This window comes from Schistocerca piceifrons, chromosome 6 (genome assembly GCF_021461385.2).
Source record: "Schistocerca piceifrons isolate TAMUIC-IGC-003096 chromosome 6, iqSchPice1.1, whole genome shotgun sequence".
Classification (NCBI taxonomy): domain Eukaryota; kingdom Metazoa; phylum Arthropoda; class Insecta; order Orthoptera; family Acrididae; genus Schistocerca; species Schistocerca piceifrons.
In genome coordinates this window covers 312,470,584-312,481,482 of record NC_060143.1, presented here as the reverse complement: position 1 = coordinate 312,481,482, position 10,899 = coordinate 312,470,584, and the positions used below count along the sequence as shown (strand labels likewise).

Here is a 10,899-nt window from a genome sequence, read left to right as displayed (position 1 = left end):
AGCGCGGCTGAAACGGAACTAACACTGAGCTACATCCCCTTACTGAACGACTCTCTTCCTTTCCGGTTAAGTTATTTCTCAGCAGTCCGCTTACGTAAAGTGGTGACGCATAGTTAGGCAACCGTCCAGCGCCGTATACCAGGGACCCATACGTAGCCTTCCGCAGAAGCAGCGCGCGTCTCGTTTCCCAAGAATGAAATTTCACCAAGCTAATAGGAAGTTTGTAAATATTTTATACAAACTATCTCTGCACCAACAAGAGCGTAGATATCTGATTTAAACTAAGGTATTTCACTATGAACAGAAACTTCAGGTACAATTTAAAATATTAAGCACGGCTGTAAATTTAACAACTATACGGCAGTAAACTTAGGGAGGTTGAAAAAAATAAAGCTGTCCAGTATCAAATAAAGGTTTATTGGAACCTTTGTTCAAGTTTTAAAACAATCTGCAGGAGGCGTAAAGGACACTGAAACATCATACTATGCTGATACAGTACATCGAATACAGCCATACCTCTCTTGTCGTATGACACGATATTTCAGCGCAGAGTCTTTTTGCCGTCTTCAGGTGCATATTGTCTAAAGCACAGCGAAATCTTCTGTTTAAGGCCCCCACATGCGCTTGCGTGGCGTAGCCAGAATTTGTCGCGCTCACGTTGCTTGAGTACATGCGCGTCTGCTGGAAGTCAGTGCGCTAGTTCGACTGCGCTTCGTGGTGAAAGTTCACCTCATCGTACCAGGTCGCAGAACAATGCCGGCTGCACAGAGCACGAAGTTTTTCTGTGACAGGATTCCATGCACTATCTAACTGGAAACCGACGTCCCGGTTTGTAAGGGCCTCAGGCAGTCGTATTTCCACTAAATCTTTGATGATGGAGATAAAGAAGTGTGAAACATTGGTCACAGTTTTTGTTTCATTGTTAAGGGTCTTTCATTAGGAGTGATACTTTTTAAAATTTGAAAAAAGAAATGCCTCTCTACCTATCAAAGTAAATTGTGCTTTGTTTTGAAGGTTAAACATTGCAGTTATGTTCTGAACAAAATATCGTACAAATGTTCACCGAGGCTTTAAATACACTGATGCACAGGGTGATTCCAATTGTTAATCTCTCTGTCCAACGTTAGTGGCATAATGTCTGCGGCAGCCCAATGAATGTCCGCCTCCAAATGTTCCAAAATTCGTGGCTTGTCAGCATAGACCTGGGCTTTGATGTAGCCCCAAAGTAAAAAAAAAAATAAAATAAAATAAAAATAAATAAATAAAAAAATAATAAAAAAAAACCATGGGTGTTAAAACACACGACCGTGGTGGCTAATTCACATCTCCACGTCTTGAGATGAAAAATTCTTCCTCAACAAATCGAGCATACCTGTAGCATCAATGTGCGGCACATAACGCCGTCCTGCTGGAACCAAACGTTTTCAGTAGCAGTGGTACCCAGTTCTCGCGACAGAAATTCGTGTAACGTGGATCTGTAGCAGCTACCTCTGTATGTGTCGTAATGTCTTCCTATAGAGCGCCAACTTAGTCAGAAAATCCATCATTGCTACCATCAATGTACGCAGATGAAAAACCGGAGATAATTTCGCCATCAGGTTCAAATGGTTCAAATGGCTCTGAGCACTATGGGACTCAACTGCAGTGGTTATCAGTCCCCTAGAACTTAGAACTACTTAAACCTAACTACCTAAGGACATCACACACATCCATGCCCGAGGCAGGATTCGAACCTGCGACCGTAGCAGTCGCACGGTTCCGGACTGCGCGCCTAGAACCGCGAGACCACCGCGGCCGGCTTCGCCATCAGGGATCCTCACTTTGCAACAAAACTTTTCAATTTCTTGCCGATTCTCCGACACCAAAATCAGCAATAATATGTTGAGTAATTCTCTGTATCCAACCTACGTAGAGCACCTTTTGGTCCATGGACGCTGCCGCCTCCTTTCTCTTTGATGTCGTTTTATACTCGCAACTAACGGGGAAATACAGTACTTCACAATGATGTTAGCTTGTTGATTCTGTGTCAGCATTCGTGAATAGCGATCGGCTGAACGTAAATTTAATAACTGTCTTCGTCGGTTGCTGCTGCTGTTGCTTCCGGAGTACAAAAAAAATCTACAGTTTCTATAAATAAGTTGTTTCACTGGATGCCTGATAACCGAGGTTCCACTGTCCATCAAGGTATGTAGAGAGCGTCAGAAGCTAACATTGTTCGCAGATGATGCGATTGTCACTAAGAAAGCAGTAACGCGAGAACACAGTATCGATTTGTAGAATGACCTGCAGCGGAATGATTAACTTTGCAGGCTCTGGGAGTTGACCATCAGTGTAAATTAATGTAATGTATTGCGCACACACAGGAAAGGAAATCGACCACACTATTTACAACAAACTGTTGGAAAATATAGGCTGACAATTGTTGAACAATGTGAAAAGATGCATAGATTACATGGAAATTAGAGCATGTAAACATGGCTACAGATTTTTGGATTTACGTTATGATATGTTCGATATGCCTGCCATCATTGCCAATGATGTGGCGCAGACGAATAGTGAAATTCTGCATGACCCGCTGAAGTGTCTGAAAATCGATACTGTCGATGATCTGGATGGATGTTTTCAGCTCAGCAATGGTTTCGGGGCTATTGCTGTACAGCTTGTCTTTAATATAGCCTCTCAAAAAGGAGTCGCATGTGTTCAGATTCGGAGAATATGGCGGCCAATCGAGGCCCATGCCATTGCCCTCTGTGTACCCCAGAGCCAGAATGCCGACCCCAAAGTGCTCCTCCGCGACACGAAACACTCTCCTGCTTCGAAGGGGTCGAGCTCCGTCTTGCCTGAACCACGTGTTGTCGAAATCAGAGTCACTTTGGCTAATAGGGATGAAATCAAAACCTTCACGTACCATTTGGTAGTCACTGTGCCATCAAGGAATATCGCACCGACATTGCACACGACACACCCACCAGTTGAGAGTGAAGAGACTTCTCGATCACGAAATGCGCCAATTTTGCTTATTCACAAACGCATTCAAATGAAAGTGGGGTTCGTTGACAAACCAAGCCAACATACGCAAACTAATTCCCATCAGGCCCCACGTCCAACCGTGCAGTTTAAACGTTCTAACGCAATCCGTTCAGAAGTTATGACGATTTTATTTCATATACTTCAATAAGTTTCACCATCTGTCTAGGAGTATCTATCCAAAGCGAACTGAAGTGGGATGACCATATAAAACAATTAGTACGAAAAGCCGATACCAGGCTGAGATTCGTAGGTAGACTCTTAAGGAAATGTAATTCATACACGAAGGACGTGGGTTGTAAAGCGCTTGTGCAACAGATTCCTGAGTATTGTTCATGAATCTGGGATCCTTACCAGGTAGGACCAATAGAAGAGATAGAAAAGATCCAACGAAGAGCGACACACTTCGTCACGGGATCGTTCAGTCGGCGCAAGAACATCATAGATATACTCAATCAATTCTAGTGGCAAGCGTTAAAAGAGTGGCGTTGTGCATCACGGAGATACTATTGAACTTTTGAGAGAGAGCTTCCCAAAATGGGTAAGTCAATTACTTCTTCCACATGCATCTCACGAAATGTCCACAACTTGAAAATTCGAGAAATTGGAGCTAACACAGAGGCTTACCGACAACCAGTGCTCTCACAGACCATTAGCGACTGAACAGGGTAGGGGGCTTCAGTTAGTGGTACCAGAAGTATCCTCAGCCAAACACTATCAGAAGTTGTACGGAGCAAGATGTACATGTAGACCAGAATCTTCCATTTTCATCCAGACATACAAATAAAACTTTTATTCACTGTGAATGTTAAACACTGCGAATATGATGCTTCAGTTTTTATTTATCATGACCGTTTCGAATCGCTTAGCGAACTATCATCAGACTGTAGTCCGCCCTGGTAGCTGAGTGGTCAGCGTGACAGACTGTCAATCCTAAGGGCCCGGGTTCGATTCCCGGCTGGGTCAGAAATTTTCTCCGCTCAGGGACTGGGTGTTGTGTTGTCCTAATCATCATCATTTCATCCCCATCGACGCGCAGGTCGCCGAAGTGGCGTCAAATCGAAAGACCTGCACCAGGCGAACGGTCTACCCGACGGGAGGCCCTAGCCATACGACATTTCCATTTTTATCAGACTGTACACATTTCTATTAACGATCTTATGATGTACATAATTATCGGCACATTCATTGCTTACTTATTTCATTTTTTTTATCTTACCATACCTACAAAACTGCTACAATGCTCCAAATATTCATTAGAAATGTGTACCATTTGATGAGTTACGGTCATGATAAATAACAATTCAAGTACCACAAAAGACCACTGGCGGAGTTATTTCCATAACCTTTTACAATTGGATAATCGTCCAAATATTGTCTGGCATGAAGTGGATGTTACTAGTCACTGGCGGAGTTATTTCCATAACCTTTTACAATTGGATAATCGTCCAAATATTGTCTGGCATGAAGTGGATGTTACTAGTGATGTAACACTAAGACAGAGAAGTTGACGATAAAATTTAATTGGAGATGCCGGGGATCGAACCCGGGGCCTTTCACATGCAAAGCGAACGCTCTACCACTGAGCTACATCCCCGGATGGAACGTTGAGATATCTTTCCAGTCATACACGACTCAGTAGGTCGCTTACGTAAGCCGCTGAGGCGTAGCTAGGCAACCGGCCAGCGCCGCATCCCAGAGATCTATAACCTTCCTCAGTGGCCCTTGATACACACACAGCGCACGTCTCTGTTTCTCAAGAACGAAATGGAAGGCATCTCACTTATTTATGTGGGTTTTCATCTTTGTAATTATCTTATACAAACTTTCTCTGCATCAGCAAGAATGTGGGTATCTAAACAAGGGGATGTCCGGTACGAATAGAAATCAGATACACCTTAAACGTGGCTGTAAATTCAGTAAGTGTACGACTGTAAACTTAGAGAGGTTGAATCAAATCAGCCAGCCACTATCTGATAAAGGTTTATTGGAACTACTGAACTATGTTCCTACAATTTTAAAATACTCACTTCTGATGAAGCCCCTTTTAAAACTGTCGAAACCTAGTTCAAGGGTTTCAATTCTCGTTTTTTTGTTGTTTTTTTTTGTTTTTTTTTCAAGCTGTGAAAATGCCAGGTACGATTTTTCTACAAGTTGTGGCGGGAAGAAAAAGGTCCAACCGGAAACTACAGTTCCCTTCATTTGTCCTTGTATTAAAAATATTTGAAGTGTCTCTGCAGTGACATACGTCATGGCAGGAAACTGTTGAACCAGTTTATTATGGGAACGAAACGAATTACACACATTTCATACAAATATTATTTTGGAATAAGTCACTGAAAGTTTACCTCTTTTAAGCAATAAGCTCTTGTGAAAACCTACACGGCGATAAGTAGTCGTATTCCATTGCTGACTGTGAGAGCCCGAAGGCCAGGTTCAGCCGCCTAACTAGAAAAGTGTTTCCTATTCTTTGCCCACAATGACACCTTTCCCCCGCGAAATGTAAGAGTTCTGTACATCAGTGTACCTGGTAAGAGTAGGTGACAGAAATGGGTGTGAGTTTAGTGTGCTGTGTGTGTGTGTGTGTGTGTGTGTGTGTTAGAAGATGAGAGAAGGGAGAGGGTGAAACCTGGTGCCGGCACATAGTCTACTCTCGAATAGAACCTGTGGGGCCACAAAGCTTACCAGGTGTAGAGGTATGAAACCGGAATTTAGTTGCAATAATTACTCGTCTTTTGTTTGAAACTGATGAACAATATTTTATTCATAATAACCTCCATTGCTATATATACATTTCTTCCACCTCTCCGGCAGGCTATTAATGCCACGCCAAATAACAGTTCTTCTTTTGAAGCGAACCGGTCAGTTAACTATTTTAGTACATTTCCATACGAATTGAAGCGTAGTTCAGCGAGAGCGTGTCCGAGTGATGCAAATAGATGATAATCGGACAGAGCCAAGTCTGGAGAATACGCCGCATGCCCATGTATTTCCCCACTGAAAGCCTCGAGCGTTTCCCTGACCCGTTTGGATGTGTAAGATGGGGCGTTATCATGGTGCAATATGACTTTGTGTTGCCTTTCTTTCATATTCCGGTCGTTTTTCACGTAATGCTCGAGTTACATAGATCATTTGTTGTTGGGAGCGATCTATGTTAATGGTTTCACCAAGTTTTAGCAACTCATAATAGATGACACCATTCTGATCCCACCAAACACAGAGCATTGTCTTCTTTCCAAAGCGGTTTGATCTTGCAGTGGATGTCGATAATCTGTGTGGATTCACCTATGATTTATGACGCTTAGGATTTTCAAAATATATCCATTTTCATCACCTGTCACTATTCGGTGGAGAAACGACAGTCTTTCGTATCTGGCGAGCAGCATTTCACAAGCGGTCTTTCGATATGCTTTCTGTTTTTCATTCAACTCATGCAGAACCTTTTTTTCCCACGTCCTGCACCTTTCCCATAGCTTTCAACCGAAGGGAAACGACTTTCTGCGTCAAATTCAATTGTTCCCCGAGTTGCTGTTGGGTCTGAGTATCATCTTTATCCAATAAGGCCTGCAATTCGTTGTCTTCGAACTTTATAGGTGGTTTCCCGCGCTCGTCGTTTCTCACGTCGAAATAAACACTTTTGAATCTTCTGAATCACTCGAAACACTGTGTTTTGGCAAGAGCATGTTCGTCGAAAGCTTCAGCAAGCATTCGATGCGATTCTGCAACAGTTTTCTTCAAATGATAATAGAAAACATATGCTGTCCGCAAATCGTAGTTCGTAGGCACAGAACTCGACATGTTTACAGGTCTGAAACAGATACCAATGTAAAAAAGGTTTGTGCCAGGTGGGTTCCCAGGAGGTTGACAGTGGCTCACAAAGAAGCAATTAAAACGGTATGCAGCGAACTTTTGGAACAGTATGAGAATGGTGGAGATGAATTTCTTGGAAGAATTGTGACAGGTGATGAAACATGGCTCCATCATTTTTCACCAGAGACGAAGAGGAAATCAATGGAGTGGCATCATGCAAGTTTCACCCAAGGAAAAAAATTCAAAACCACACCTTCCGCTGGAAAAGTTACGGCTACGGTGTTTTTCGATTCCGAAGGACTCTTGCTTGTGTACATCATGCCAAGTGGAACCACCATAAATTCTGATGCATATGTGACGACACTGAAGAAACTTCTTGCTCGACTGAGTCGCGTTCGATCACATCGGCAAAATCACAATGTTTTGCTGTTGCACGACAATGCACGGCCACAAGTCAGTCAAAAAACCATGCAAGCGATCACAAAACTCGGATGGACAACACTGAAACACCCGCCTTACAGTCCTGACCTGGCTCCATGTGACTATCATCTCTTTGGGAAACTGAAAGACTCTCTTCGTGGAACAAGGTTTGAAGATGGCTCCCTTGTGCACGCTGCCAAACAGTGGCTCCAACAGGTTGGTCCAGAATTTTACCATACTGGTATACAGGCGCTGGTTCCAAGATGGCGTAAGGCAGTTGAGAGGGATGGAAATTATGCGTAGAAATGAAAATATTGTTCCTAAAGGATGTATCTACACACTGTAAAACTTTCCAACATGTAGAATAAAAGATGGATTTCAAAAAAAGGAGTGTGCATTTCTTTTGGAGTGAACCTCATATTACTGTCATTACTATTGCCATTCCTATTGTTATCATTATCATTGTTAGTGCCAGCAGCAGCTGTAGTAGTAGAAGTACAGACATATTAACTTTATTAGTTCATAATCAATATTATTTACTCACACTGGCACTATAGACACTTAAATCATTCGTCATATTGAAATTGTTATTTATTATGTAAATATGATGTCAAAAAAGTACTATATGCACAGAAAGCTGGGCCACATTAAAAGAGGGCCTGATGGCACTAGTCAGGTTAAATACATAAACAAATAAACAGATAAATAATATTCCTGGGATATATAGGTTTCTTGAGGCAAATATTAAATTATATAGTTAAATTGCAGTTACTATTTATTTTTGTTAGTGCCTTTTTGGGTGTTGTGAACAATCTTCTATATGAGTCCTAATTTTTAAAGGTGATGTAATCTATAAAATCACTCATCAAAATGAACTACATATTTAAAGATATAGCCATTTGCTTAAATAGAGAACGAAATTATATAATTACTTTTTTAAAAATCTAACACTTTGTTAACTCAAGCTGTGTTCAAGGTAATTATAATTTTATACATTACAGTGTAACAATTAACTGTTTAAAAATACTAATTTAACTTTAGTATGTAATAAAATTTGTACTTAATACAATGAAGATATGTTTCTCATGATAATTTTAGATAGATAACATGTATAGGTAGGTTTATAATGAAAGCTGTTAATTGCAGGATTTACTGAGTTAACATATATGTTCAGTCTCAAATAATTGTGCATGGTAAGAAATATAAGCCAACTTCTTACACTTTTGGTGACTTCACTGTCAATTATAACAGGAAATTTCGTTTGATTTTCCTTCTGTCTGATTCTTAAGCTGTCCCTCAGGAATGGTGAAACCCTAGTTAATCGAATTCTTCATATGTGAACCTGAGGTATCTCTATGGGTATCCTGAGTACACAACAGTATCAAATAGGAGTTTCACCATTTTGCCATTTGTATCTGCTTCTGCCTTGTTTCCACGACAATTCTATTACTATTAACTTGCAGATCTTTCTCATCAGCCAAGCAGACCCACTGTAAACTATCTGTAATACATTCCATGTTTGTTGCCTATCCATATTAGGATGTTAAACTATTGTATAGATATTGCTTACTATAATCCCCTCAAATTTTTATACAAAATGTGCATCATTACTTTGCAGAGACTCTCAAATTTATGTTTTGTTTCTTTCCTTCTGGGTTTTCCTGCATTCTTAGGTGGATAAATATCTTCCTTTGTAGCAGTTGTTTGCTAACATAGCCTTTCATCTGATTACACACTGATGAGTTAGTTTGAAGTGTCAGTCTTTGTTAGGTATTAATCACCCTTCCACATATGATGCTCTGAAAGTTGACATGTTTGCAGAAACTTTATAAAATTTCACCATATCTGTGCAATCTTCACTGGGCCCTTATTTTATTGCCCATATGAAATGATGTACCAGGCTAGCGAAAAAAACAGTCGGATGTCAGCTACAGCCAAATGCAAACTATGAGAAGGAAGATTATGTTTTTGAAGCTAGTGTTCAAAGATATTCTAGCACAGTTACTATTATTGACATGTTATTAAATTGTTGGAAATGACAATGTAACGTATTGTGAATAGAATTCTATATGAGCACCAAGGCTGCTGGAATAATGTGTGGCCGCTAAATTGTTTGGCTGTTGGCTGTCTATGGGAGCAACGATACAACATTACCCTCTGTTCGTTTATCATTTATTGATATTATCTTAGTGTAACGCACCTATACTTAATTTAAAATAAATATTCCCACTGGCGATTATCGCATACCCCTAAATTTACTACCGGTAGTTCCTACTGAATATGCAAATTAATTATATGTAAAAATTGAAATCTAGTTAATTTTAGGAAAAAGGCATCGTCCAGTTTCTTGATTGATTCACAATGTTTAAGAATTGTTTCCAGTAAGATAATCTACAGTTTCCTATTATGATTTGTTGTTAATTCACTCTCCAAAACCACAAAGTAATGACCTTTTCCTCTTCTGCAAAGAACTTGTCATTAATTCTGGACCACCTTTTAGACTGCACTGAAAATAGAAATGCTTTCTGTAAGAAGGCGTCTCAGTCGCTTATTCAACAGAAATATAAAAAGTATTTCCTTTCGAGCTGAAAAGAAGCTTGTAGAGGCACTAATACACCTCACCCTTGACTATGGTGATGCTGTCGTCCAAGGACTTTCGTACGAAAGCTCACTCAGGCTAGAATTGGCGATGAATGCTTGTGTACAATACATTTGCGATGCAACCTATTTCACCCATATCACCACTGCCTACTAACTATTATAATGGCTGTGTGCCGACAAGTGTAGAGACTATCATACTCTATGTTTGCTCCATCGTCTTCTCAATCGTTGCGCTCCCTCTTATTTATCTTCAACTCTTACACTACTATCTGAACAGCATATCAGAAATACTCGTTCTCAACAAAGTCAAATCCTCTCTGTACTATCACAGAAGACTGCCATGTTCTCTCAATCATTTTCTATACCAGGAACCCGACTTTCCAACGACCTTCCTCAAAAATTCAGCGAACTTAAATTCCTCCCAGACTTCAAAAAGACAGTTAACGACCAACCTTTGGTTATAACAACCGTCTCTCCCACATGCTAGTCTGCAGCTCACTCTCGTCAGCCCCTCCTCCATCACAATTTTTCCTTCCTCCATGCTGGCACAGTTTCTTATTTAAATTCTGTTCTTGCCTAAGAGCCACTGTCACTGTCATTTCAATCTTTTCCTTTTTTTTATTCCTTCCTTTTCTGCAGTACTAAACATGTATTCAAAGGTCATAAATTATTCTCCGTTATTGCTAATGCCCTTTATTAGTATTATTATTATCATCATTATTATAATTCGCGTCAGCTACCATTTACATTGTTATTATAATTGTTGTGGATTAAAATTATTATATTATTATTATTATTATTATTATTATTATTATTTCTGTGAATGTTTTTGAAACAGTGAAATTCCAGGTTGGGTTACCAGCAACATAAGAAAAAGACAGTGTAAGTCAGTGTAAAGATGGCATATTGGGTTGCAAACAGGCGCAATGAAAAGAGACTTTCACATTAGCTTTCAGCCAAACACTCCTCCAGAAAAAAAAGGACTCTCACACACTCACTCACTCACACACACACACACACACACACACACACACACACACA

At 40.3% G+C, this 10,899-nt stretch overlaps 1 non-coding gene across 1 annotated transcript; it reads right to left on the bottom strand.

Moving 5' to 3' along the window:
• Positions 1-4,552: 4,552 nt before the first annotated feature.
• Positions 4,553-4,624, bottom strand: Trnaa-ugc. Its single transcript has one exon. It is a non-coding gene; the product is annotated as a tRNA-Ala (tRNA).
• Between the last annotated feature and the right edge of the window lie 6,275 nt (positions 4,625-10,899).